Source organism: Chiloscyllium punctatum, chromosome 50, assembly GCF_047496795.1.
Source record: "Chiloscyllium punctatum isolate Juve2018m chromosome 50, sChiPun1.3, whole genome shotgun sequence".
Classification (NCBI taxonomy): Eukaryota; Metazoa; Chordata; class Chondrichthyes; order Orectolobiformes; family Hemiscylliidae; genus Chiloscyllium; species Chiloscyllium punctatum.
This window is the reverse complement of record NC_092788.1, coordinates 18,542,124-18,568,321: the sequence shown is the minus strand read 5'-3', so window position 1 is coordinate 18,568,321 and position 26,198 is coordinate 18,542,124. Positions and strand designations below refer to the sequence as shown.

Genomic DNA, 26,198 nt, shown 5'->3' with positions numbered 1-26,198 from the left:
GTGTGTGAATTGATTAGCATCACAATAATACTGACCCCATCCTTTATACACAATGCTACTTCACTGTTTTGTCCTGTTTATCCTTCCTGTAGAAATGGGGAAAAGTTTTTGATTATCCAGGTCTGTCTTGGTCACACTGCAGCCATATCTCCATAATCCCAGCTCAATCTGACCTGGTTCACACTATTTAACGCTACCATTTCACTGGCCTTGTTCAAAATTTCCCAGCTTCATTCTTGCCCCATTGAAGCCTGCTCTCAATCAACTAATGTTTCTCAGTCACAATTATTGCATGTCATTCTCTACAACATCCTGAACTTTACAATAAAATGATCGCTGTGCCCCAAAACCATCCTCTACCGACACTGGATCCACTTGCCCCACCTCTTTCCCAAGGACCAGATCCAATAGTACATGCTCTCTTGGGCTGGATACATACTCCTGCAGTGAGTTCTCCTCCATGTAATCCAGGAACACTTGTCCCTCGTGACCTTTCACCAACAGTATCTCTGTCTATATCTGGCAACATTACGTTTCTCAGTATAACCGATCTGTAGTATTGTCATCGCTCTCAAATGACCCTGCATATTTATTCTCTCCATCAGTTCTTTGGTTCCTGGCAGACAGACTGTACCTTACAGTGTAAGTGTACACTTGTTGTTCTGTAGCTCCAGCCAAATTCATTCTGTCCTCGGACGGATCCTCTTTTTGTGGGCGGCACGGTGGCACAGTGGTTAGCACTGCTGCCTCACAGCGCCAGAGACCTGGGTTCAATTCCCGCCTCAGGCGACTGACTGTGTGGAGTTTGCACATTCTCTCCGTGTTTGCGTGGGTTTCCTCTGGGTGCTCCGGTTTCCTCCCAGAGTCCAAATATGTGCAAGTTAGGTGAATTGGCCATGCTAAATTGCCCGTAGTGTTAGGTAAGGGGTAGATGTAGGGGTATGTGTGGGTTGCGCTTCGGCGGGGCGGTGTGGACTTGTTGGGCCGAAGGGCCTGTTTCCACAGTGTAAGTAATCTAATCTAATTTTTCTCTTGGACCTCTTAACTAACACTAATCAAAACAAATACTTCTACCTTCATCTTTTCCCTTCACTTCTATCATTTCAGAATCCCTTTTCCCCAGCACTATTTAACACCCAGTCCTGCCATTCCTTGAGCCAGCTCTCGATGATCAGTCCATCAGATTTCCACACACCAATCTGCATCTGGAACTCCCCACACTGAGTATTCACGTCCATGCAGAGTACCTCAGATTAAGGCTTTCTTTCTTACTCCATCTTCCACTGATAAACTTGTTGTAAATTAGTACCAATTGTATCTCACATTAGTTTGAGAATTCTGGTAGTCTCCTCTTCAATTCCATTTTGGATCCTAAGCACACGCCAAGTTATTTTCAATCCCTCCCAAACACCGCACAATGAACTCAGTCCCAGCTCTGTCATGTTAGCCCATCCAGCTGGTACAGCTGCTGCCTTCCCCAGAACCAGTCTCAATGTCCCAGGAATCTGAAGCCCTTCCTGCTGAATCATCATTCCAGTCACACTCTCATCTACCTAAAACCACGAGTCCTGTTCTCACTTGGACACGGCACTTGGAGTATTCCAGGGATTGTTGCATTTGCGGACCGGCTTGCTAACCATCCACCTTGCTCCCTAATTTCTGACTCGCAGACCACTTCGCCCTTCCTACCCAGGTCATTCCTACCAACATGAACATGGCCTTTGACTGCTCACTGTTCCCCAGACGAATGTCCTGCAGACACAGTGACATTCTTAACCCCACTATCCTGGAATTACAGACACACTGACACCTTCTTCACTTTCCTGTCTCCCCTGTGACTATTGCTCCTCCTTCCTTCTCCCTCCCCACCTGTACAGTCAGGCTGCTTGTGGTGCCACAGACATGGCTCTGACTGCTCTCCCTTGAGCAGCCTACAATGTACTCAGCTTCCAAACTGGGAAACTGAATTGGGAGGGAGATACCAGGATTTTCTTGTATTCCCTCATTGTTTCTCTCTGGTTGCCTCATCCCCCAGACCCTTCCTTCTTCCAGGCTGTCATGTCTGCAGGGTAATCTGCTGTGTGTGTGTACTATCCACCTAACTCTCAGCATAACAGATGTCCCATAGAGTCTCTAGTCACTGTCTGAACTCCATGACCAAGTGTCCATCTAGGACACAAGCAGGGGCTATGACTTCCCAATGTAACAGAACACATTTTCCATCGACAAACAAGTCTTGCCATGTCTTAAAATGCAACATGTCTGGAGTAACTTAATTAATTACTTAGAATGAAGTTAGCATTCGGGAAATAACAATATGGTTAAGTCCCTTATTCAACTGGGCTTACTGAGGTTAATTTATTATATTTGCTCACAATTTCAGTTCTCCCTCTTATTTCTGTGTTCAACCCTTATTTCAGAAGTTGAAAAAAAATTATAGCAATTAACTGACTGTCGCTAATAGCGGTGTATTTATCAGCCAATGAAATTACAGCCTTTTCTGCGATGGCTCTTGCACTTTTTTCAAACTCAGTGCAGGCAGGTCCCAGCAGCAGAAGTTATCTCTGTGACTCCCAGGGACGTGTAATCCTCCAGCTCCCACTCCACTCTGCTCCCTCACAGCGTCACCGTCTCTGTGACTCCCAGGGACGTGTAATCCTTCAGCTCCCACTCCACTTTGCTCCCTCACAGGGTCACTTGTCTCTGTGACTCCCAGGCACAATTAGGCTTCGATCCTCAGTGTTGATTTATATCCTCCCACTTTGCTGCCTCTGTAACTCCCAGGTGTGAGTGAGCCTCATGCTCCTGCTCCAAGTTGCTCCCTCACATGTTCACTCCCTCTGTGACTCGGTGTTAATTTCGAGCCTCCTGCTCTGCTGTTTCTCCAACTCCAAGTCCTCGTCGGCCTCAAACCTCGCTACTGATTAATATTCTCCCGCTCTGTGCTGCTCTCTCTCAGGTTCCCTCCCTTTGTGACTCCCAGGTAACGATAGGCCTCAATACTCAGCTGAAATTTATAACATTCCATTCCGTATTGCTCTCTTATATGATCGCCGTTGTGCCTGGAAAAACATTAGAAAAGGCAGGACTAGACAAAGCAGAGAGTGTTACAGTGATTGAGCGTGCTATATGGGATGGAACAGGTATTCTGGGGAACTTGGCAAACCTGCAGCAACTCAAGAACGTTACTGGAAGATACAGTGAGAGTTTCAGACATTGAAGAAGGCAAGGGAAAAGAGAGATGGTGGCTTGTGCATGACGGAGCTTTGTAGAGTCTAAGTGACTTTTTCTGAGCTGCTTACAGAGATGTGTAGACTTCAACAAATGCAAATTGAGAGCCAGCAAGTGTTGTCTGGTCCTGGAGATTTGGATGGAGACTTGGATGTGACAGAGTGAGAAGACTTGCAGTAACTGGGGGGAATATAAGCCTTTGGGGCACTGGTAATTTTCAAGGACCCCCAGGACTTGAGGTGGTGTAGAAATTGTGAGCATTCCAAATAGTGGGATTGTAGGGGCTGGAAGTCCTGAGATGGATAGGGAGGAAGAAAAGTGCCACTTTAGCAAACACAATCATTGTAATTAGAGATTTAGGAAGGGAACCTGTGCTATCAGTGATTGCAGTTATATGGAGAGTAACAGAAACTGAAGGGGTTTCACATTTAAAATGGGAGAGATTTTGGATGATCAGAAGTTTAAACAAGAATAAAGTAATTTTAGTGATCTCTAGAACAGATGGGAATGGAGGAGGTGAGATATTGTGAGGAACTGTCAGATTTATATGGCGGGGAGGATGTGAGATAAAAAAGGGAGAGGTGCATTATCTGTTTGCAGTTACAGACATGAGGAGTGTTGTAGCGCCTGCTGGAGGGTACACGGATAACAACAGTTCCAACGGCTGGTGCAGTGGCTGAGGAAGTCAGCTCACTACCACCTTCTCAGGGACAACTCCATATCACCAATAAATGCTGGCCCAGCCAACAAAGCTCATCTTCATGAATAAATGAAGGAATAAAAGATCTACAAGTAGCTCTGAGGTCACTCAGGAAGGCCCTTTCAACAGCACTTCATAAACCCGGAACCACTATACCCTGGAAAGAGAGGAACTCCAAGTGCACGGAAACACCAACATTTCCAAGGTGCCCTCCAAGCCACACTCCATCCTCCCAGCACTGAGTCTGTCCCTACACCCAAAGGACTGCAATGGGTCAGGAAGGCAGCTCCCCACCACCTTCTCCAGGGAATTACAGATGGGAAGGTAATGGGGAAACTCTGCTGTTTACAGCCAGACAGAAAAATAAATCCAGCAGTGGGTGTGAAATGACATTTCCGTTTCAGAACAACATGCTGAGCATGGAGAGAGGATTTGTCTGATTGGCACAAGACAGAGAGTGTGAAGAAAGGGGTCTTTTTCACCATGGGAACTGGTGATGGGGGGAGCACCGCAGGGGTCAGTGTTGGGACTACACTCTACACGTTATTCATTAAGAGTCGGACCAAAGGATGTGAAGGGGTACGAGAAATGGGTTTCCAAGAAAGATCGCAGGGATGAAATTTGTGTCATATGAGGAGCAGGTGAAGTCTCTGGGACTGCACTTGTTGAAGTTTCAGAGGCGGCGGCAGAATCTCATTCAAACTTACAGAAAACTGAGGGGCCTGGATGGAGTGGACGGGGGCAAGATGTTTCAACGAGCAGGAGAGACCAGAGGCCAAGAGCACAGCTTCAGAGTGAAGGGACCACCCTTTAGAATAGAGATGTGGAGGTATTTATTCAGCCAGAGGGTGATGGATCTGTGGAACTCACTGTCTCATGGGGCTGTGGATGCTAAGTGATTCAGTGTATCTTACTCAGAGATAAGCAGGTTCTGGATGAATAAAGAGATCAAGGGTTACAGGGAGTGAGAGAATGGGGTTGAGAAACAATTCATACACAATCGAATAGTGGAATAGACCTGATGGATTGAATGGTCTAATTCTACCCCTATATATGATGGTCTTATGGACTGCGCTTATTCCATAAGTTTCTAAGTGTGCAGTTAGTATTTCTGGCATATCGTTTAACATACATCCCAGCACTTTCATGATTATTGCTGTCAGCTCTTTGTTTCAGATCAACTGCAGAAAGGTTCACCAGGCTGGTCTTCAAAATGGAGGGATATTGATGAGAAGAGGTGGAGAGGTTGAACTTGCAGTCGTTAAAATTTAGAAAATGAGTCAAATTTGTTGATACACCAAAGATTCTTGTGTTCTTACAGATTCGATACTGAGACATTGTTTCACTGTGCAAGGGTCTGTAACCGGAGATGAAGGGGAATACAGTTACCAGAGAAGCTAAGAGAGAAAAGCTGGGCTGTAGAGACTGGAGGATGTTACAGAGTTCGGTGGTTTGAGATCACTGTTGGTGGTTAGAGATCAGGTGGTTGTCGGGCTGAAAGATGTCAAGTGGAGTTACAGGATTATCAGTTCTGAAGGATTTACAGAGATCAGGAGGAATATAGGGACTAGAGATTACACAGTAGTAGTTGGAGCTACAGAAATGTTCAGAGAAAGGGAGGGTTATAGGCACTGGAGAGTAGACAGATGGGGTGGTATTTGGAGCTACAGGTGTTTATAGAAAAAGGAAGGACTGGAGGGACTGAAGATTACACGGATTGGGGTGGTAGTTGGAGCTGCAGGAGTTTATAGAGACTGGGAGGATTGTTGGTGCTGGGAATTACACTGACATGGACAAGAGTGGAGGGGAGGGTTGAAGGGGCTGGATCAGTTCAAACAGCCAGGGAGAAGTGTAGGGATTGGAGGAGCCAGAGATACTGAGGGTTGTAGGGCTGCAGGAGTTCAGAGAGTTACTGAGGACTGTGAAGGCAGGTCTGCAGCATTCCCATCAGTTACACAGAGATGTGGAATGCTGTTCTGGTGGGGGTTACAAAAATCGAGAGGGTTGCAGATACTGGAAGATATTACAAAGACAGTGAGCTGTAGTATTTGAGGAGGTTACAGCAACAGGATGCGTTGAGGAGTTGGAGGCTGCTCCAGGTGTTAAACATGCTACAAAGGATCAAAACCTTACATCGATCAGGGGATTGGAAGATCTGGAGATAAAGAATGAGAATTGCAGTGACTGAAGAATATCACAGAGATGGGGAGTAACATATGAGTTAGAGGAGTTATAACATGGGATAGGCTGTATTCAATGGAGTCAGGGAAGATACAGGGAGATCTGAAGGGACTACAGGCGATCAAAAGGTCAGTGAGGCTTCTCACTGTCGGATTGGGTCAGTTTACGCAGGCATGGGGTATTTTATAGAATTGAGCTACTTACAGAGATTAGGAGAGTTGCATAGAATTGAGGAAAGAACAGAGATATGGAAGGCTGTAGTTAATGAAGACTTTTGTTGATGTCAGATGCTGAGGTTCTGGAAAGTATACGGACTGGCAAGCTGTACAATCTGTCAGAGTTTACAGAGACAGGAACAGCAATACATCCTGGAGACACAAACACAGATAGGGAGTATTACAGACACTGGAGGAAGTTTCTTCTTTAGGGATGGTTGTAGAGGAGTGTAACGTTTACACAGATAGGGATGTAAGAGCTGGAGAAGATTATGGAGATGATTAGATTGGTAGGGGGACCGGAGGAGCTTACACTGACAGGGCGGGTGATAGTGACGGGAGAATGTTACTGAGATAGTAAGTCTTATACAAACTGATCGGGAGAGTCACAAGCATTGGAGCTGGTTCCACAGATCGGTAGTTTTACAGGGTCCTGAGAGGATTACGCAGATAGGGAGGTTTGTAGGATGCCCACATTTTCAGAGTGTTTCAGGAATGGAAAAGGTTACACAGTTAAGGAGGGATGTTGGAGCTGTGGGAGTTCACAGAGACTCGGAGGTTTGAAGGGGTTGGGGCTGATTATGGATAGATGGATATATTTAGGGGCAGTAATATGGAACGCAGAGGGAGAGTTTAGATTAGATTCCCTACAGCATGGGAACAGGTACTTTGGCACAACATGTCCACACCAACTCTCCAAAGAGTAATCCACCCAGACCCACTTCTCTCCGACAATGCACCTAACACGATGGACAATTTAGCATGGCCGATTCACCTGACCTGCACATCTTTGGACTGTGGGAGGAAACTGGAACACCTGGAGGAAACTCACGCAGACACAGGGAGAAGGTGCAAACTCTACACAGGCAGACAGTCACCGAACGCTAGAATCAAACCTGGGTCCCTGGCACCATCGCTCATCACTGAACCACCGTGCTGTCCCAAATTGCAGAATTACACAAAGAGAGAGTGTTTGAGGTGCTGAGAGGACTATAGGGAGTGGACGAGCAAACAGAGATGTGGAGTGCTGTTGTGGCTTGAAAAAGGTCTGGAGGTGTTCATATCGGTAAGGAGGTCGGTAGGGTTGGGAGAAGGTTACTGTGGTCGTGTGGTGCTATAGGCCAGGAGGCAGGAGTGTGATCGGACCTGCAGAAGGTTACAGTGATATCATGTTTTCTTGGGGCTTGAGGAAAGTACACAGGTGGGTATTTTGCTTCAGGCTGGAGGATTTTACAGAGACGGGGTTACTGTAAGTATTGTGCAAAACTATAGAAATGGGAATTATTGTACTGAGTGCAGAATGAGATTACTGAGATTGGGCATGTTATCGACATTGGAGCAATTTACATACAGGGAGAGTCGTCAGCATCGGAGTAGGTTTCAAATATACAGCGGGAATATGGGAGTGGTGGAGGTTACAGAAATAGGAAAACTTCTGGGAATTACAAGCATTCACGATATTGGCACAAACAAGTTAGACCGAAAGGCATGTTTCCTTGCTGTATGACTCTATCACATGACAAGAGACAGCGTGAGGAGGGAAGATAGAACAGAAAGATCCCAGGTTTCAATACCATCTCCTTGAGGGAGGCCTGCTTTCCCCTCTGTTGAACTGATCCTCACTAAGACAGCACAGGCCTGAATTGATAACTGTCAACTTACTGTATTGCAGCAGAGATGTAAATTAACAAGACGGTGGGGTTTGAGCCTGGGACCATCATGCTCTGTGTTTACCCTTCAACACTGTATCTGTGTCATGTCTTCTGGACCAAAGTTCGATCCCTTAAATCCACTCTGCTCTGTTCACTGTGAGTTATCTTGCCTCGCTGCAGGATTTACTGAAGGCTCCAGCTCTCACTCTCCATCTCTCTGGCTGACCAACCATCTTCAGTGTGGTGATGGACGAGACAGGAATTGGGAATTCTGTTGAGTCAAAAGCATCCTGAGTATCTACAGGAGATAGAGAAACAGACAGAATGGGAAATTAGACTGATGCAGTGAGGGTTACACATGGAAAATGGCACTAAGTCCCACAGAGATCTGGAAAATCCCTGTCTCCATCCCTGGTCTGTGTTGCCTCATCTCCCTGGAGTGGAGAATTCTGTTGGCTTAGGATCTGGAGTAGCTGCAAAAGGTGCAGTCACTGGCATCAATTAGACCCTCACAGTGACAGATACCACATGGAGAGAGACTGTGTGATATCACCAGAGTGCAGGAAGGTATCAGGATCAAACCACGGTCAGGAAGAAGGTGCACTGGGATCAGTACTCAGGGATGAGGGAGCTATCAGTAGACCAGGCAATGACCTCGTGTTACTCTCACTAGACTGTTCATCCAGAATTTAACGCCGACCAGATATCCTTTCCTAATTTAATGCCAGAGTCAGGGATACACATCTAACTGCTTAATAATACCCTTTCAGTAAGCAAATCTGTTATAGGCTGCCAGTCTGGCCTACATATGAATCCAGACCCAGCGCAATGGGATCGACGCTGAAATGCCCACTGTAATGATCTGGCAAGTCACTCAGCTCTAAGGCTGGTCAGGGTGGGCATGCGATGCTGGCCAGCCAGAGACAGCAACATCCCATGAGTGAATTAAAATCAACACTGCTGGGAGCAGTGTCCTGGCCAATCATGTCAGTAGGTTTATGGACAGGGCTTTAAACTGACAGAGAGGATGCAGGGACAGGCTTCAGGTGAAAGGAGCTTTCCAAATCCAGAGAGAAAAGGTGAAGCCTCAGAACAGCATGGGAATGTGGCTGAAGACAAGCAGAAAGGAACAGGAAGGGACAGAGTTTAACTAAAACTGTACATCAATGAATTGTTTTGTGACAGGACATTGTGGGGAAGAGGAAATTATAATGTTGTTTTGATTTGGAATGGACAAAGTATCTTCATTAAGGTAATAGCCTTGTGACACAGAGATAAATGAGACTTAGTCACCAGACAGACGTGATTACAGGGTGAACAAAAGGTGGAACATAAATATTCAACAGTAAACAACCTTACAGGATCTCAGGCAGAATGGAAAAGCAAGATGGGAACCCTGACACTAATGGACAACAAAGGCATTACAGAGAAAGCACTTGGTCTCAGATTATGCAGCTGAATCAGCCTGAATGCAAATTCTGGGTGCTATGTCAAAAACACAAGCAGGAAAACAGTTTTTAAACTGGTTAAAAACAATGACTGCAGATGCTGGAAACCAGATTCTGGATTAGTGGTGCTGGAAGAGCACAGCAGTTCAGGCAGCATCCAATTAGCTTCGAAATCGACGTTTCGGGCAAAAGCCCTTCATCAGGAATAAAGGCAGTGAGACTGAAGCTTGGAGAGATAAGCTAGAGGAAGGTGGGGGTGTGGAGAGAATAGCATAGAGCACAATGGGTGAGTGGGGGAGAGGATGAAGGTGATAGGTCAGGGAGGAAAGGGTGGAGTGGATAGGTGGAAAAGGAGTTAGGCAGGTAGGACAAGTCCGGACAAGACAAGGAGACAGTAACTGAGCTGGAAGTTTGAAACTAGGATGAGGTGGGAGAAGGGGAAATGAGGAAGCTGTTTAAGTCCACATTGATGCCCTGGGGTTGAAGTGTTCCGAGGCGGAAGATGAGGCGTTCTTCCTCCAGGCGTCTGGTGGTGAGGGAGCGGCGGTGAAGGAGGCCCAGGACCTCCATGTCCTCGGCAGAGTGGGGCGGCGAGTTGAAATGTTGGGCCACGGGGCGGTGTGATTGAGAGGTGTGGGTGTCTCGGAGATGCTGCCTTGCAGTGTTTTATTGCTCATCCCTGCATTAAACAGGAATTCATTAGAAATTGTAGCAAAGGTGGTGTGATAATTTTTGAAGACTTCAATCTTTGTCTAATCTGGGACAGACAAATTGGCAAGAGTGATATTATCCGAGATCCTCCTTGAATGTTTTTGTCAGTGTTTCTTTGAATAACACATTGTGCAAATAGCTAGGGATGTAACTATCTCAGATAGACTATTGGGTGATGAAGCTGAGTGAATGAGTAATATCACACCGAGATCCTCCAAGAAATTATACCGGAATTCAAAGAGATTATGACATTTTAAAATGACCATAAAGCACACCCGAGCATCAGTAACAAAGCCCATTATATGATTTTGAGAGAGAACTGACCAAAGTAAACAGGGGAAACAGACTGAAATGTCAGTCTGTAAATGAACAGTGGAAACCATTTAGAGCCAGAGAAACCTAGAGACGTACAGCACATAAACGGACCCTTCGGTCCAACTCGGCCACGCCGACCAGATATCCTTTCCTAATCTCGTCCCATCTGCCAGCACTTGGCCCATATCCCAATAAACCGGTTTTATTCATATACCAATCCAGATGCTTTTTGAATGCTGCAATTATACCAGCCTCCACCACTTCCTCTGGCAGTACATTCCCTACATAACCACACTCTGCGTGAAAAGGTTTCCCCTTAGGTCCATTTTAAATCTTTCATCTCTCACCCTAAACCTACGCCCTCCATTTCTGGTCTCCACTACCCGAGGGAAAAGACCTTGTCTGTTTATCCTATCCATGTCCCTCATGATTTTATAAACCTCAGGAATGTCACCCCTTAGCCTCTGACGCTCCAGGGAAAACAGTCTCAGTCGTTTCAGTCTCTCCCGATCGCTCAAATCCTCCAATCCTGGCAACATCCTTGTAAAACTTTTCTGAACACTTTCAAGTGTCACAACATCCTTCCAATAGGAAAAAGATCAGAACTGCATGCAATATCCCAAAAGTGCCCTAACCAGTGTGCTGTACAGCTGCAACATGACCTCCAAACTCCAATAATCAATGCTCTAACCAATAAAGGAAAGCATACCAAACACCTTCTTCACTATCCGCTTACCGAGGTAACACTTACGGGGGCATGGGCGTGGACATGGATTGGACGGTGGGTGTGGCGGGCGGGGGGGGGCGGTGTTGAACGGGTTTGGGGACGGGCTGAGGGTGATGTCGGACGTGTCTGGGAAGTGGGGGCAGGCGGCGGGTGCAGGGTGGTGTCGGACGCTTTTGGGGGCAGGATTCGCTGTTGGGTCAGTTTGGGGGGGCGACGTTGAGAGTCAGGTGGGGGCGGTGTTGGATGGGTTTGGAGGCGAGGGGGGTGTGCTTTTGGGGTTTGGCAGGGTGTGGGGGCTCGCTCATGGCTTGCTGCTGCCTAGTCACCTGAACAGGGAGCAGACTGGACTGAAAACACCGAGCCCCAGAGGAAAGGTATTGAATCGATTAACCAAATAATCAATTATCTGAACGGAATAGTGTCCGTCCATCTTGTTCAGACAATCGGGGTTCCTCTGTAAACCATCTGGACTATACCCTAGTGTCGTGTGAGTGTTACCTTCACCCAATCAACCCCTGCTCGATCCTGCTGAATGGTCCCAATATTGGCCCAGTTCCAGTTTAAGACCTAAATCTGTCAACCCGTCTGATCTTTCTCCACAACTATGTTAAAACAAAGACAGTTGTGGTGACTGGACGCAATGTGCTCTCCGACTGATACTTCAGTCACTTGCCTGACCTGGTTGTCTGAGGAGAGGTCCAGTTTTGCACCCGCCTGAGTAGCATAGAGCCCTCTACGTCTTGGTTTAGGAAACTTTCTTGGACACATTTTACAAATGCCACACAGTGCGGGCCTTTTACCCTCTGGGTGACCCAATCAATCCAGGGACAGTTAAAATCTCCATCCAATACTACTCTATTATTTTCATAGGTACCTGCAAACTCACTATATATTTGCTCCTCTCGTCCCCGCTGGCTATTTGAGGGTCTAGAACACGATCCCAGCAGACTGACCATCCCCTCTTTGTTTCTAACTTTTAAATTTATGCCCTCATTTGATGACTGCATAACAGAATTGTCTCGATACACAGTTGTTATGTCCTTCCTAATGAAAAGGACAACTCCCCTTCCTCACTTACTTGTCCTTCTATCACGCCTGCAGTTTCTGTATCCTGGAACACTGAGCTGCCAGTCCTGCCCTTCTCTCAGCCATGTTTCGGTTATGGCTATAATACCCCAGTCCCCAGAGCTAATCCATGCTCTGAGCTCGTCTGCCTTACCAGTCAGGCCTCGTGTGTTGAAATAAATGCCCTTTAAAACCAGATGTCTTTTCCCTCCCTCGACTGTGCCCCTGGATATCCTGAATAGGTAACTTGCTCTTGAATGCTGATGTATTTCCCCTGACTTTTCGATGGTCCCTCTCTCACTCAGAGTCTCAACTCCCTGCCAAACTAGTTTAAATCCTCCTGGGTAACACGAGCTAATCTCCTCCCTGGGATACTTGTGCCCCTTTGCTTCAAGTGCAAACTATCCCCTTTGTACAGGTCCCCTCTACCCCAGAAGAGATCCCAATGACCCCTGAACTGAAAACCCTGCCCACTATACCAGCTCCTCAGCCACACATCCATCCGGCCTACCTTTCTATTTCTATCCTCACTGGCACTTGGCACTGGGGGTAATCTGAAGATCATTAAGGTCAATATCCTGCTTTTTTTAACTTCTCACCTGACTCCCTGTACTCATTTCACAGGACCCCATCCCTTTGTCTACCTCTGTCATGTGGACCAATGTTCACAATGACCTCAGGATGTTCACCCTCCCCCTTCATAATGTTCAATAACGACTCAGAGACATCCTTGATCCTGGTACCTGGGAGGCAGCACACCATCCTGTGGTCTCTTCTGGAGCCACACAGTCTCCTGTCTGTCCCCCTCACAACTGAGCCTCCTATCAGTATCACGATCATTACAGAGGATCTGGCAAACAGAGACAGGGAGGAACTCCCTGCAGTTGGGTCCATGTTAGGAAAGTGGAGTATTTTAAAATGATGCAGTGAGACCGCAGGGGCAGCGTGCTCCTTGAAGAGTGAATAATAAAGGCAGCAAGTCCAGGGAATACTGATCAAGTGATATCGTGAGTTTGATAAAGAAAATACAGTGCAATAAAATCAGGTGAAGCCCTTCACAAGTATAGAGAGTGCAAGGGGATTGTGGAAAATGAGGGACAAACAATGGTCATGAAATATATTTGGCAGATACAATTGTGGAAAAGCCACAGGTAATTTATCAGCATCGTGAGAGTCAGAGGATTCCCAACGAAAGAGTGAGGCCTGTGAGAAACCAAAGGGACAATCTGTGCATAGAGCCAGAGGAAGCAGGTGAGGTCTTCAATGAATACTTCCCATCTGTATTCACACAGGAGAAAGACATTATTGCCGGGGATTTCATTTGGGATGCTGAGGTTCCAGAATATGTTAAGATCAATAAGGAGGAGGTATTAAATGTTTTCACAGGCATAAAGGTGGAGAAATCCCCAGTGCCCAGGGAAATGTATCCCAGGCTGCTATGTCATTCAGAAAAGGACATCTGCCCACCCTCACGTGGTCTGCACGACATAGCCACAGCAAAGTATTTGCCTCCCAATTACCATCTTCAAAGGCCAAGCAAGTGACTCAGTTCAAGGGCAGCTAGGACTGGGCAAGAAAGGCTGGTCAGCCAGAGACACCCACATCCCATACCTGATTTAATACATAATCCATTAGGATGGTCCCACTGGAACCATGCTGGGAGCAGTGTCCTGGCCGATCATGTCAGTAGGTTTATGGACAGGGCTTTAAACTGAGAGGGAGGATGCTGGGACAGGGTTCAAGTGAAAGGAACTTTCCAAATCCAAAGAGAAAAGGTGAAGCAATGGAACAGCATGGGGATGTGGCTGAAGGCAATCAGAAAGGAACAGGAAGGGACAGAGTTTAACTAAAATTGTACATCAGCAAAAAGATTTGTGACAGAAAATTGTGGGAAAGAGTAAGTTATGTTTTCTTAATGGACAACATCACTGTAATAAGGTCGATGGATTTGTGACACAGAGATAAAAGAGATTTAGACACCAGGGAGACATGGATACAGGGTGAACAAAAATATTCAATGGTTCACAATCTTGCGGAAACTCAGGAAAAATGGGTAACACTAAAAAATAATGGATAACAAAGGCATTACAGAGAAAGCATTTGGCTGCAGATCATGAAGTAGTGTCAGTCTGAATGTAATTACTACTTGCCAAGGACACAAGCAGCACAGCAGTTTTAGCCACTGAACAGTATGCCATTGCTCATCATTGCATTACACAGGGACTCGTTGCAATTTTTTTAACAAAAGCATTTTGATAATTTTGGAAAACTTCAATACTTGTATAGTCTGTGACAATCACACGGTCAACATTGATATTGGAAGAGGAGTTCGGTTAATTTTTTTTTCAGTGTTTCTTTGAAAAACACATTGTGCAACTGTTAAGGGACATAACTATCGCAGAGCGACCGTGTAATGAAACTTAGTGAATGAGTAATGTCACCGGGAGAGATCCTTCGGGAAATTGTGATAAAGTGCAGTTTATAGAAATATAAAGTTTTAAAGTGATTTAAAGAAAGGACAAGCTACAACTAGAAACAAAAATAGCCAATTACATGTGTGTGAGAGGAGAACTGACCAAGGTAAACAGGCTAAACAGACTGGAACATGTGTCTGTAAATGGACAGTGGAAATCATTTGAAGGAACAGTGTAAAACACTCAACAGAAGGACATTCCACTGAAACAGTAAAAACCTCAGCAAGAAATCCCCACTGGTCCCGCACACAGGACAAAAGGGACCATACTAGATTATGAGGCTGAGAAGATCCCCAAAAAGTACTTGAAATCCTGAAGTGATAGAGTGTTTTAGGAGTAAATGTTAAATAGATTGCAAAGGGTATGCTAGAAGGAGGAGGGCAGTGGGAAGGGGAGCCATGGTCAGGGTTTATTGACACAATGGGAACAGGGAGAGGTGAAGGTGCTGGAGGTGGTGAGAGTGTTACAGAGAGGGGTCAGGGTCTGAACGGTGTTACAAAGCCAAGATGGATTGCTGCAGCTGGATGTGTTTACAGAGGTAGGGAGGGATATATGGATTTTTATTTATTCATTCCTGGGATGTGGGTGTCACTGCCTGGGCTAACATTCTTTGACCCAACTGCTAATTACCCAGAGGGTAGCTCAGAGTCAGCCATATTGCTGTGGGTCTGGAGTCAAATGTTGGCCAGACCAGGTTAGAATATTTAATGCCCTTCCTTAAAGGAAGTAAGTGACTTGAGGAGTTCTTCCCACTGATCAACAATGTTTTAATGGTGGCCCCACCAATGCCTTCTACAGATACAACATGACATCCCAACTCTTACTCTTAATGCTCTCCCCAATGAAGGTAACCACCTCAAACGCCTGCTTCACCAGCCTGTCTACCTGTGACACCACATTCAAAGAACTGTCTACCTGGGTCACTGGATCTCTGACTAAAAACACTACCCAGGGCCTGAACATTAACTGTACAAGTCCCACCCTGGTTTGTTTCACCAAAATGGAACACCCCACCTTTATCTAATTAAACTCCATCTGCTATTCTTCAGCCCACTATCCCAGCAGTACTGTCCATCCTGTTGTATCATAGATAACCTTCTCCACTGTCCAGTTTACCACCAATTTCAGTGTCACCCAAACACCTTACTTAGCAGGAAACCAATATTCCCAACCAAACCATTTATCCAAATGACAAACAACAGTGGGCCCACTCCACCGCTGGTCACATGTCTCCAGTCAGAAAAACAACAGGTCTCCCATCACCCTCTGTCTACAACCATCAAGGAAATTTTGTATCCAGTTCACTAGCTCCTCCTGAATGCCATATCCTTTTTCACTGATCTGAGCTTATTACCCAGTTTACCAGACAGAATACAGAACGCAGAACAGTTCAGCCCATGACCCTTCGGCCATGATGCTATGCCAACCTTTTATCCGACTGTAAAATCAAACTAGCCTACATACCCTTCATTTTACTACTATTCATGTGTCTGTTCAAGAGTCTATTAGATGTCCCGAATGTGTCTAATTTTACTAGAACCATTGACAGTCCATCCAACCACCTACCATCTCGATCCTCTTATCCATCTTCCAATCACCTTAAAATTATGCCGCCTTGTAACAGCCATTTATGCCATAGGAGAAAAAGTTTCTCACTATTCCCTCTCTCTGTGTGATTCTCATCATCTTGTTCACCTCTACCCAGGTCGCCCCACCTCCTTCCTCTCTCCCATGAGAAAAGCCTTATCTCCCTCAAACTTTCTCCATAAGAAATGCCCTCCATTCCAGGCAGCATCCTGGTATATCTCCAGTGTACGCTATCTAAAACTTGCACACCCTTCCTGTAAAGATGGGATGAGAACTGAACACAATATTCCAAGTGTGGTCTCACCAGGTCGCTATAAAGATGCAGTAAAACCTCACGGCTCTTGAAATCAATCCCCTTGCTAAGAAAGGCCAACACAACATATGACTTTTTAGCAACCCTATCAATATGCGTGGCGATTTTGAGGGATCTATGGACATGGACGCCATGATCTCTCTGTTCCTCCACAATGCCAAGTATTTTGCCTTTTAACGCTGTATTCTATATTCAGGTTTGACCTTCCAGAATGAATCACTTCACACTTTTCCAGATTGAACTCCATTTGCCACTTCCAGCCCAGCTCGGCGTCCTGTCAATGTCCCATTACAACCTACAACAGCCCTCCACATTACCCACCATTCCACCAACCTTCATGTTATTGGCAAACTTACTAACCCACTCTCCAACATCCACATCCAACTCATTTGCAAAAATCACAGAGAGCAGAGTCCCAGAGCCGATTGATACAGAACCCCACTGGTCACTGAGCTCCAGGCTCAATACTGTCCATCTACTGCCACCCTCTGTCTTCTCTGGGCCATCCAATCCTGTATCCAGACAGACAGATTTCCCTGTATCCCAATTTTCCTTCTTTTCTGAATGAGCCATCAACGTATTCTGTCATATCCTCAAAGAATTCAATAAGGTTTTGTGAGGCATGACCTGACCCCTTACAAACCCATACTGACTGTCACTAAATTAACTATGGTTTTCCAAGTAGTCATAATTCCTTTCTTTAGAGTCCTCGCCAATAATCTGCACCACACAAACATCAGACCAAATCTGTAATTTCCAGAATTCTACCTCCGTAATATGGTCCAGACGCTACAAATCTTCTCTCCTCTGCCATGTTCCCCAGAAGGGCACTGGAGGGTGGTGGGGATTACAGAGATAGAGAGGAATATCAGGACAGGAGGATTTTGCAGACAGTAGGAGGTTTCAGTAATTGCGAGGTTTCATGGTGATGAAGGCATTTGAGGAGGGAGGGAGGGAGGATTGTAGGGAAATGAGAGGTTTCACAGTTTAGGTGTTTTGTTAGAGCTGCAAGTGGTTACTGAGTTCGGGAGGTTTAAGCACTGGTGGATATTCCATGAACATGTGGTTTTGATTGCAATGGCAGGAAGAGGATTCAGGAAGCTGGAGAGTATGGGGTCTGAACGAGGTTACACAAATGGGAAGAGTGGTCAGGAGTGGAGGTGTTTACAGAGACAGCAATGGTCTGATCTGGAGCAGAGGACCCAGATTGGGAGGGATGTGGGGACTGGAGGTGGTTTCACAGAGAGGGAGGACCATAGAGCCACAGGAGGTTACAGAAATGTGGAGAGCTGTAGGGCTGACAGGGGTTCATGGAGATGGGAATGTTGGGAGGGATAGAGAAGGTTACAGGGATAAGGATGTTTGTAGGACAGGGCTGGATTACACAGACAGGGACTGTTTTAGTGAGCTGAGCAGATTACAGAGATAAAGAGGTTTGTATCATCTGGTGAAACAAACAGGGATATGGAGGGTCATCGTGACTGAAGATGTTTATAGAGATAGGAAGGCTTAGGTTCTCGGGGTTATTTAGACATGGAGGCTGTGGAATCTGGATTCTTTTTTGAGAGATTGGGTAGCAAGTTTGGTTGGAGACATTTTCACAGATAAGGGAGCATAGCACAAATAGAAGGAAGTTCCTGCAGTAGGGAGGGTTTGAGTGGAGAGTGATGTTTACACAGATGGGGGTAAGAGCTGGAGAAGGTTATGGAGATGAGTAAATGTTTGGAGATACAGGAGAAGCTTACATTGACAGGGTGGGTGATCGTGACGGGAGGATGTTACATTGTTCATGAGTCTTGTAGGAACAAGATCAGGAGAGGCACAGGCATTGGAGTGGGATCTACAGATCGGGAGTGTTGCAGGGACCTAAGAAGATAACACAGATAGAGATGGTGGTAGGGTCTCCACAGACTGATGGCGTTTTAGGGACTGGAAGAGGTTATGTAAGAGCTGCAGGAGCTTATGGAGAGTTGAAGAGTTGGAGCAGTTCACAGAGGAAGGGTTCTCCCACAGGAGTAGGTCACAGATAGTGAGGGTTGTGTGGCCGGAGAAAGTTAAAGAGAGGGGAGTTTTCGGGACTGGTAGATAGTAGACTGACATGGACAGTTGAAGAGACTGTAGCAAAAATGCATGGAGAAGGTTACACAGATAGGGAGGTGAGTAGGGACTGAAGGTGAATACACAGGCATGGAGGGTTGTATTGTTAGACGGAGCTGAGAGGGATAGGGACTGGTGTACGGATTTACACAGATTGGGAAGGTTGTGTTGTTGGAGAAGGTTACACTGATACAGACAGTGTTAAAGAGTGTTGAATGGACTACAGAGGAGCTCAGAGAGAATGTATTATGGGGAGTGGAGGAGATTACAGACACAGAGATGGCTGTCGATTTGAACAGACCTTCTACAGATCCTCAGTGCTGTAAGGCTGAAGGGAGGTTACAATAATAAGGGTTACCTACACTTAATGACTTTTTTGATATAGAAAAAGTCTCAGAACGGGACTGTCAAAAGGAAGTACAGACAGTCCAGATGAGTTGACAGAGATATAAATGTTTTTGGGGCTTTCAGGATGGGACAGTGATTGGGAGTGATGTAACAAATGGCAATATTTATAGAGAAGGTTCTAAAAGCAGGAGGAGGTGACAGTCATATCGATCGTGGTAAGGACTGGAGAAGCTGACATCGCCAAGGAGTGTTTTAGAAACTGTTGGAGATTACACATATAAGGAGAGTATTGGGGATGAGGCAAGGTTCAAGAGACAGGGATGGTTTACAGGACTGGACAATAACCTGAATAGAATCTTCACACAGTGTGGAAACAGGCCATTCGGCCCAACAAGTCCAAAACAACCTCTCTAAAGAGCATCCTAACCAGACCCATCCCTCTCCCTGTCCAATAAACCCTGCATTCCTCATGGTGAACTCACCTAAACCACACTTGCCTGAATACTACAGTCAATTTATGACGGCCCATCCACGTATCGTGCAAATGTTGGACTGTGGCAGGAAACCAGAGCACCTGGAAGCAACCCACACAGTCTGGGGGAGAACATGCAAAGTCCACACAGACAGTCGGCCAAGGCTGGTATTGAAGCCAGATTCCAGTCACAGTGAGGCTGATTATACAGAGCACTCCAGAGATTGGACAATTTCACAAAGTTCACAAGGGTTTATTAGAACAGGAGGAAAATATATAAAGGAACATTAGAAGCTTACATAGATGGTGTCCATGAGAGGGACTGGAGGAGGTTAACGCAATAGGGAGGGTTGTGCATTCTCTCGACAATTAGAGGTAGGGACGGTTGGGGAGACTGGATGAAGTTAGTCATACTCAGAGTTGTACACACTGAGTAATGGCAGATGGAGTTTACTTCTGATCACTGTGAGGTAATGCACTGTGGGAAGTCTCATAACCGAAGGATATACATCATGAAGGGTAGGACCTCCTGGAGAACTGAGTAACACCAGGACCTTGGTGGGCAAGTCCCTGGATGTCTGAAGGTGTCAGCACAGGTTGACAGGGTGGGGAAGGCACCTGAACTGGGAGGAGGGGGACCCACATCCTGATGGGGCAAATTGTTAGAGCTGCTTGAGAGGATATAATCTAATCTGGCAGGGTGTTGCACCTTAAACAGTGATAAGGCCAGAAAGAAGATTGAGGTTGGTGCACAAGTTAAAGACAGCAATTTCAGCAGACAAGGCAGGCAAGACCATAGCAGGAAATGGGGGAGGGGGAACTGATGATTAAACTGCATTTATTTCAATGCAAGGGGCCTGACAGCTAAGGAAGATGAACTCAGGGCATGGATTGGAACATGGGACTGGGATATTATAGTTAGTACAGAAACACAGCTGAGGGAGGGACAGGACTGACAGTTCATTGTTTCAAGGTGGAGATGCAACAGGAAGCATCGAAGGGGAGGCAGGAGAGGACGCGTGGTGGTGGGTTTTCATTGCATGAATCATTACATCAGTACCTAGAGAGGATATTCCTGTGGGATCACGCAGTGACACTATGTTAGTGGAACTGAGAAATAAGAATGGGTCATCACTCTGACACGATTGTCTTACTGACCCCGAATAATCTGTGGCAGACTGAGGAACAAACATATCAGGAGATCTCAAATATCAATCATAATAATAGGGCTGTTATCTTTGGGGTTTTTAAACTTTCCAATCCTAGACTGAGACTGCCAGTGTTCAGTGTTTGCAAGGGAGGAATTTGGTAATTGTCTTCCAGAAAACTCCCAATCAATATGTAAATGGCCTGAAAAGAGAATGGGGCAAAATCTGACCTCCCCTTGGGAAACAAGTTAGGGAAAGGGACTGAGGTGTGAGTAGGAAAGCATTTTGCCAAAGTGACTCAAGTCTATTAGTTTGAAAATAGCGATGGAAAAGGACAGGGCTGGTCCACAGGTTCAAGTTATAAAATGGGGCCAGACTAATCTTGATAATATTAGCCAGGAACTCTCAAAGGGTGACGAGGGAGTCTATTTGCAGGGAAAGGGAAGTCGGGCAAGTGAGAATATTTTAAAAGTGAGATAAGCTGAGCGATCAGCGCCAGCATGTTCCTGTTTGTGTGCAGGTCAATGCTGACAGCATTCGGAAACACTGGCTGTCTATTGAGGGTCTGGTCAAGGAAAAGGGGGCAACATGTCAGGTACAGCCAGATGGATCAAGGGAATCCCTGAGGATCACAGGGACTTTAGGAATACACTTTGGATAGAAATCAGGAATGCAGAAATGGTACATGAAATAGCCTCAGCAGAGAATGAGAAGGAGAATCCAAAAGTGATTGTATAAATAGATTAAGAATAAAAGAGTAACTCTAGACAAAATAGTGTCCATTATAAATCAATGAGACCATTGGTGTGTGGAACCGCAGGATATGGCATGCCTGACTATTGCTCAGTCCATTGAGTGGAGGATTTGGGATGTCATGTTGAGATTGTGCAGACATTTATGAGGCATCTTCTGCACTCCTCTGTCGAGTTCTGGTCGCCCAGTTATAGGGAGGATATTATTAAGCTGCAGGGGGTTCAGCAGAGATTTACCAGGACATTGTTGGATATGGAAGGCTTGATTTCTGAAAAATGGCTGGATAGGCTGAGTCTTTTTTCACTGAAGCCTGGAGTTTGAGATGTGATGTTGTAAAAGTTTATTTTTTAAAAATGAGGTATAGATCGAGTTGTCTTTTCCGTAGGATGGGGGAGTCTCAACAGGAGGGACCACATTTTACAGGTCAGAATAGAGAGATGTTCAAAAAAAAAGACATGGGGGCAAATTGTTACACAGAGGGTGTTTTGATTGTGGAATGAACTTCCTGAGGAAGGGTGGACGTGGTTACAATTACAACGTTTAAAAGACAGAGATACTAAACAAATATTTTGCATCAGTTTTTACTGTGGAAAAGGATATGGAAGATAAAGAATGTAGGGAAATAGATGGTGACACCTTGCAAAATGTCCATATTACAAAGGAGCAAGTGCTGGATGTCTTGAAATGCATAAAGGTGGATAAATTCCCAGGACCTCATCATGTGTACCCTCAAACCCTGTGGGAGGCTAGAGAAGTGATTACTGGGCCTTTTGTTGAGATATTTTTATCATCGATAGTCACAGGTGAGATGCCGGAAAACTGGAGGTCGGCTAACGTGGTGCCACTGTTTAAGAAGGGTGGTAAGGTCAAGCCAGAGAATTATAGAGCAGTGAGCCTGACGTCGGTTGTGGGCAAGTTGTTGGAGGGAATCCTGAGCGACAGGATGTACATGTATTTGGAAAGGCAAAGACTGATTAGAGATAGAGATTTATGCGTGGGCGATCATGTCTCACAAACTTGATTGAGTTTTTTGAAGAAGTATCAAAGAGGATTGAAGAGGGCTGAGCGGTAGATGTGATCTATATGGACTTCAGTAAGGCATTCGACAAGGTTCCCCATGGGAGACTGATTAGCAAGATTCGATCTCACAGAATACAGGGAGGATTGGTATTTGGATACAGAACTGGCTCAAAGGTAGAAGGCAGAGGGTGGTGATGGAGGTTTGCTTATCAGACTGGGGGTCTGTGACCAGTGGAGTGCCACAAGGATTGGACCTAAGAATGGTGAATAGCCAAGGGTAAGGGAGTCCAAAACTCGAGAGTACAAACGGGACATGAGAGAGCAAAGATTTAAAGAGGGAGCTGAGGGGCAACATTATCCACAGAGGATGGTGCACAGACAGGACGGACTGCCAGGGGAACAGGGGAGAAACAAGAAAAATGACAACATGGAAAAGACATTTGGGCAGGTACATGGAGGGGAGAAGGTTTGAAGAGATAAGGGCCAAACGCAGGCAAATGAGACTCATTCATTATAGGAAACATGGAGAGCATTGATGAGTTGTACCACAGGTTCTGTTTCCGTGCTGTATCACTCTGGATCCAGTTAAAGAAGATTACAGTACTGAAATAAAGTATGTTGTAGACACTGAAGCAATTTCCAGCAATAAGGATGGTAGTCTGGAATGCAGTACATTTCAAATATGTGGAGGACGATCGGGAAGGGAGGGAGTTACAGGGACAGGAACTATTATAGGAGTTAAAACTTACTGAAGACACTGGTGCACAAACCATGCCATAGGCACAAAGTTGCAGAGTCGTGAGTCTTTGCACAGTGATGGAGGGAGAACACAGAACAGAAAGATCCCAGGCAGCATTCCCAACCTCTCGTCGGAGGCCTACTCTCCCCTCTGTTGTCCTGATGCTCACTAAGACAGCGCAGGCCTGGATTGATAACTATGAACTCGCCATGCTGTCTCAGTGCAACGTAAATTAAAGTAGAGGTGGTGATTGAGTCTGGGGTGTGTCTGTACTGTACTGTGCTCCCCATTCAGCACTGTATCTATATCATGTCCTGTTAGCCGATATATGGAGCCATCTCATTGCTCCCTGCTCTGTGCACTCTGATTGATCTTACCTCACTGCAGGATTTATTGAAGACTCCACATCTCCCTGCCCTTTGTCTCTCTGGCTGACCAACCATCTTCAATGAGGTGATGGACGAGACCCCCAGCAATTGGGAGGTCTACTGAGTCAGGAACTTCCTAAATACCTACAGGATACAGAGAAATAGACAGAATAGAAAATTGGACTGATGCAGTGAGGGTTACACATGGAGAATGGAAATGAGCCCCACAGATATCTGGAAAATCCCACTCCATCCCTGGGTTGTGCTGTTGCACTTCTCTGGAGTGGAGTATTCTGTTGGCTCAGGATCTGGAGTAATTGGAAGAGCGGGAGGAGCTGACAGAGGCAGCAATTAGACCCACACAGTGAGGGATACCACATGGAGAGAGACTGAGTGATATCACCAGAGTGCTGCAAGACTACAGGATCACACAATCATGTTGGAAGAATGGGTTTAGCTTCATGTATCAGTGCTCAGGGATGAGCAACCAGTGAGCAGGTGAAGTGATGGCTGAGTGTTATTATTGCTAGAGTATGTATCCAAAACCTCAGCTAATGTTCAGGGGAAGAAGGTTTGAATCCCACCATCAGAAATGGAGGAGTTTGAAATTAATAATTTTAAAAATAGGAATTGACAATCCATAAATAAATATGAAACCGTTGCTGATGTACAAATAAAAAACAAATACTTGTCCTTTAGATAAGGACATCTGCTCATCCTCACTAGGTCGACACGACATCCCCACAGCAAAGTGTTTGACTCTCAATTACCCTCTGAAATGGCCGAGCAAGTTACTTAGCTCGAAGGCAGCTAGGGCTGGGCAAGAAAGGCTAGTCAGCCAGAGACACCCACATCCCATACCTGATTTAATAAATAATCCATGAGGATGGTCCCACTGGAACTGTACCGGAACCAGTGTCCTGGCCAATCATGTCGATAGGTTTGTGGGACAGGGTTTTAAACTGACAAAGAGGATGCTGGCACAGGGTTCAGGAGAAACGAGCTTTCCAAATGCAAAGAGAAAAGGTGAAGTATGGGATCAGCATGGGAATGTGACTGAAGGCAAGCAGGAAGGAACAGGATGGGACAGAGTGTAACTACATCAGGGAATAGGTCTGTGACAGGAAATTGTAGGAAAGAATAAATTATGTTTTTTTGGAATGGATAATGTCTCTTCAATAAGGTAGATTGATTTGTGACAAAGAGATAAAAGAGGTTTAGACACCAGAGAGACGTGGTTACAGGGCGAACAAAAGGTGGGCATAAATATTCAATGGTTCACCACCTTGTGCAAACTCAGGCAAAATGGGTAACACTAACAATAATGGATAAGAAAGGCCTTACAGAGAAAGCATTTGGTCTCAGATCATGAAGTAGAGTCAGTCTGAATGTAAATTCTGGCTACTACATGCCAAGGACACAAGCAGCAGAACAGTTTTAGGCCACCGAACAGCATTCCATTGCTCATCACTGCATTAAACAGGAACTCATTGGAATTTTTTTTAACAAAGGCATTGTGATAATTTTGGGGAACTTCAATTTTCACATAATCTGGCACAGTCATACTGACAACAGTGATGTTGGAAGAGGAGTTCAGAAAATTTTTTTTTCGGTGTTTTTTTTTGAATAACAAATTGTGCAACTGGCTTGGGACATAACAATCTCAGAGCGACCGTTGTGTGATGAAACTTAGTGAATGAGTAATGTCACCTGGAGAGATCCTCGGGGAAATTGTGATAAAGTGCAGTTTAAAGAAATATAAAGTTTTAAAGTGAACCACAGAAAGTATAAGCTACAACTCAAAATAAAAACAGCCAATTACATGTGTTTGAGATGAGAACTGACCATGGCAAAGAGGCGAAACAGACTGAAATATGTGCCTGTAAATGAACAGTTTGAAGGAACAGTGTAAATCACTCAACAAAAGAACATTCCATTGAAACAGACAAAATCTCAGCAAGAAATTCCCACCAGACCCTCACTCAGGACAAGATGGATCATATTAGATTATGAGGCTGAGAAGATCACCAAAAAGTACTGAAAATCCTGAAGTGAGAGAGTGTTTTAGGAGTAAATGTTAATGGATTGCAATGGGTCTGCTCGCAGGAGGAGGGCTGTGGGAAGAGGAATCAGTGTAAGGGTTTAATGTCACAAAAGGAACAGGGAGGGGTGAAGGTGCTGGAGGTGGTGAGAGTGTTACAGAGAGTGGTAAGGGCTGAACGGTGTTACAAAGCCAGTCTGAATTGCTGCAGCTGGAGGTGTTCGCAGAGATAGTGAGGGACATATGTATTTTTATTTATTCATTCATGGGATGTGGGTCTCACTGCTAATTACACAGAGGACAGCTCAGAGTCAGCCATGTTGTAGTGGGTCAGGAGTCACATGTTAGCCAGGCCAAGTTAGAATGTCAGATGTTCTACACAAAAGGAGGTGAGTGAACCAGATGAGTTCTTCCCACTGATCAACAATGCTTTTATGGTGAGCTGACCAATGTCTTGTACAGATACAACATGACGTGCCAACTCCTACTCTCAATGCTCTGCCCAGTGAAGGAAACCATCCCAAACGCCTTCTTCACCAGCCTGTCTATCTGTGACACCACTTTTAAAGAACTGTGTACCTGGGTCACTGGGT

At 45.5% G+C, this 26,198-nt stretch overlaps 1 long non-coding RNA gene across 2 annotated transcripts in view; it reads right to left on the bottom strand.

The window, feature by feature from the left end:
* The window catches only part of LOC140470153 (uncharacterized), a 102,623-nt gene that overhangs the window by 25,064 nt on the left and 51,361 nt on the right, over positions 1-26,198 (bottom strand). For both annotated transcript variants that reach the window (XR_011956447.1, XR_011956448.1), the window contains 2 exons: positions 23,574-23,708; positions 7,990-8,277 (listed from right to left, as the gene is read on the bottom strand). This is a non-coding gene — a long non-coding RNA (uncharacterized lncRNA). The remainder of the gene's footprint in view (positions 1-7,989; positions 8,278-23,573; positions 23,709-26,198) is intronic.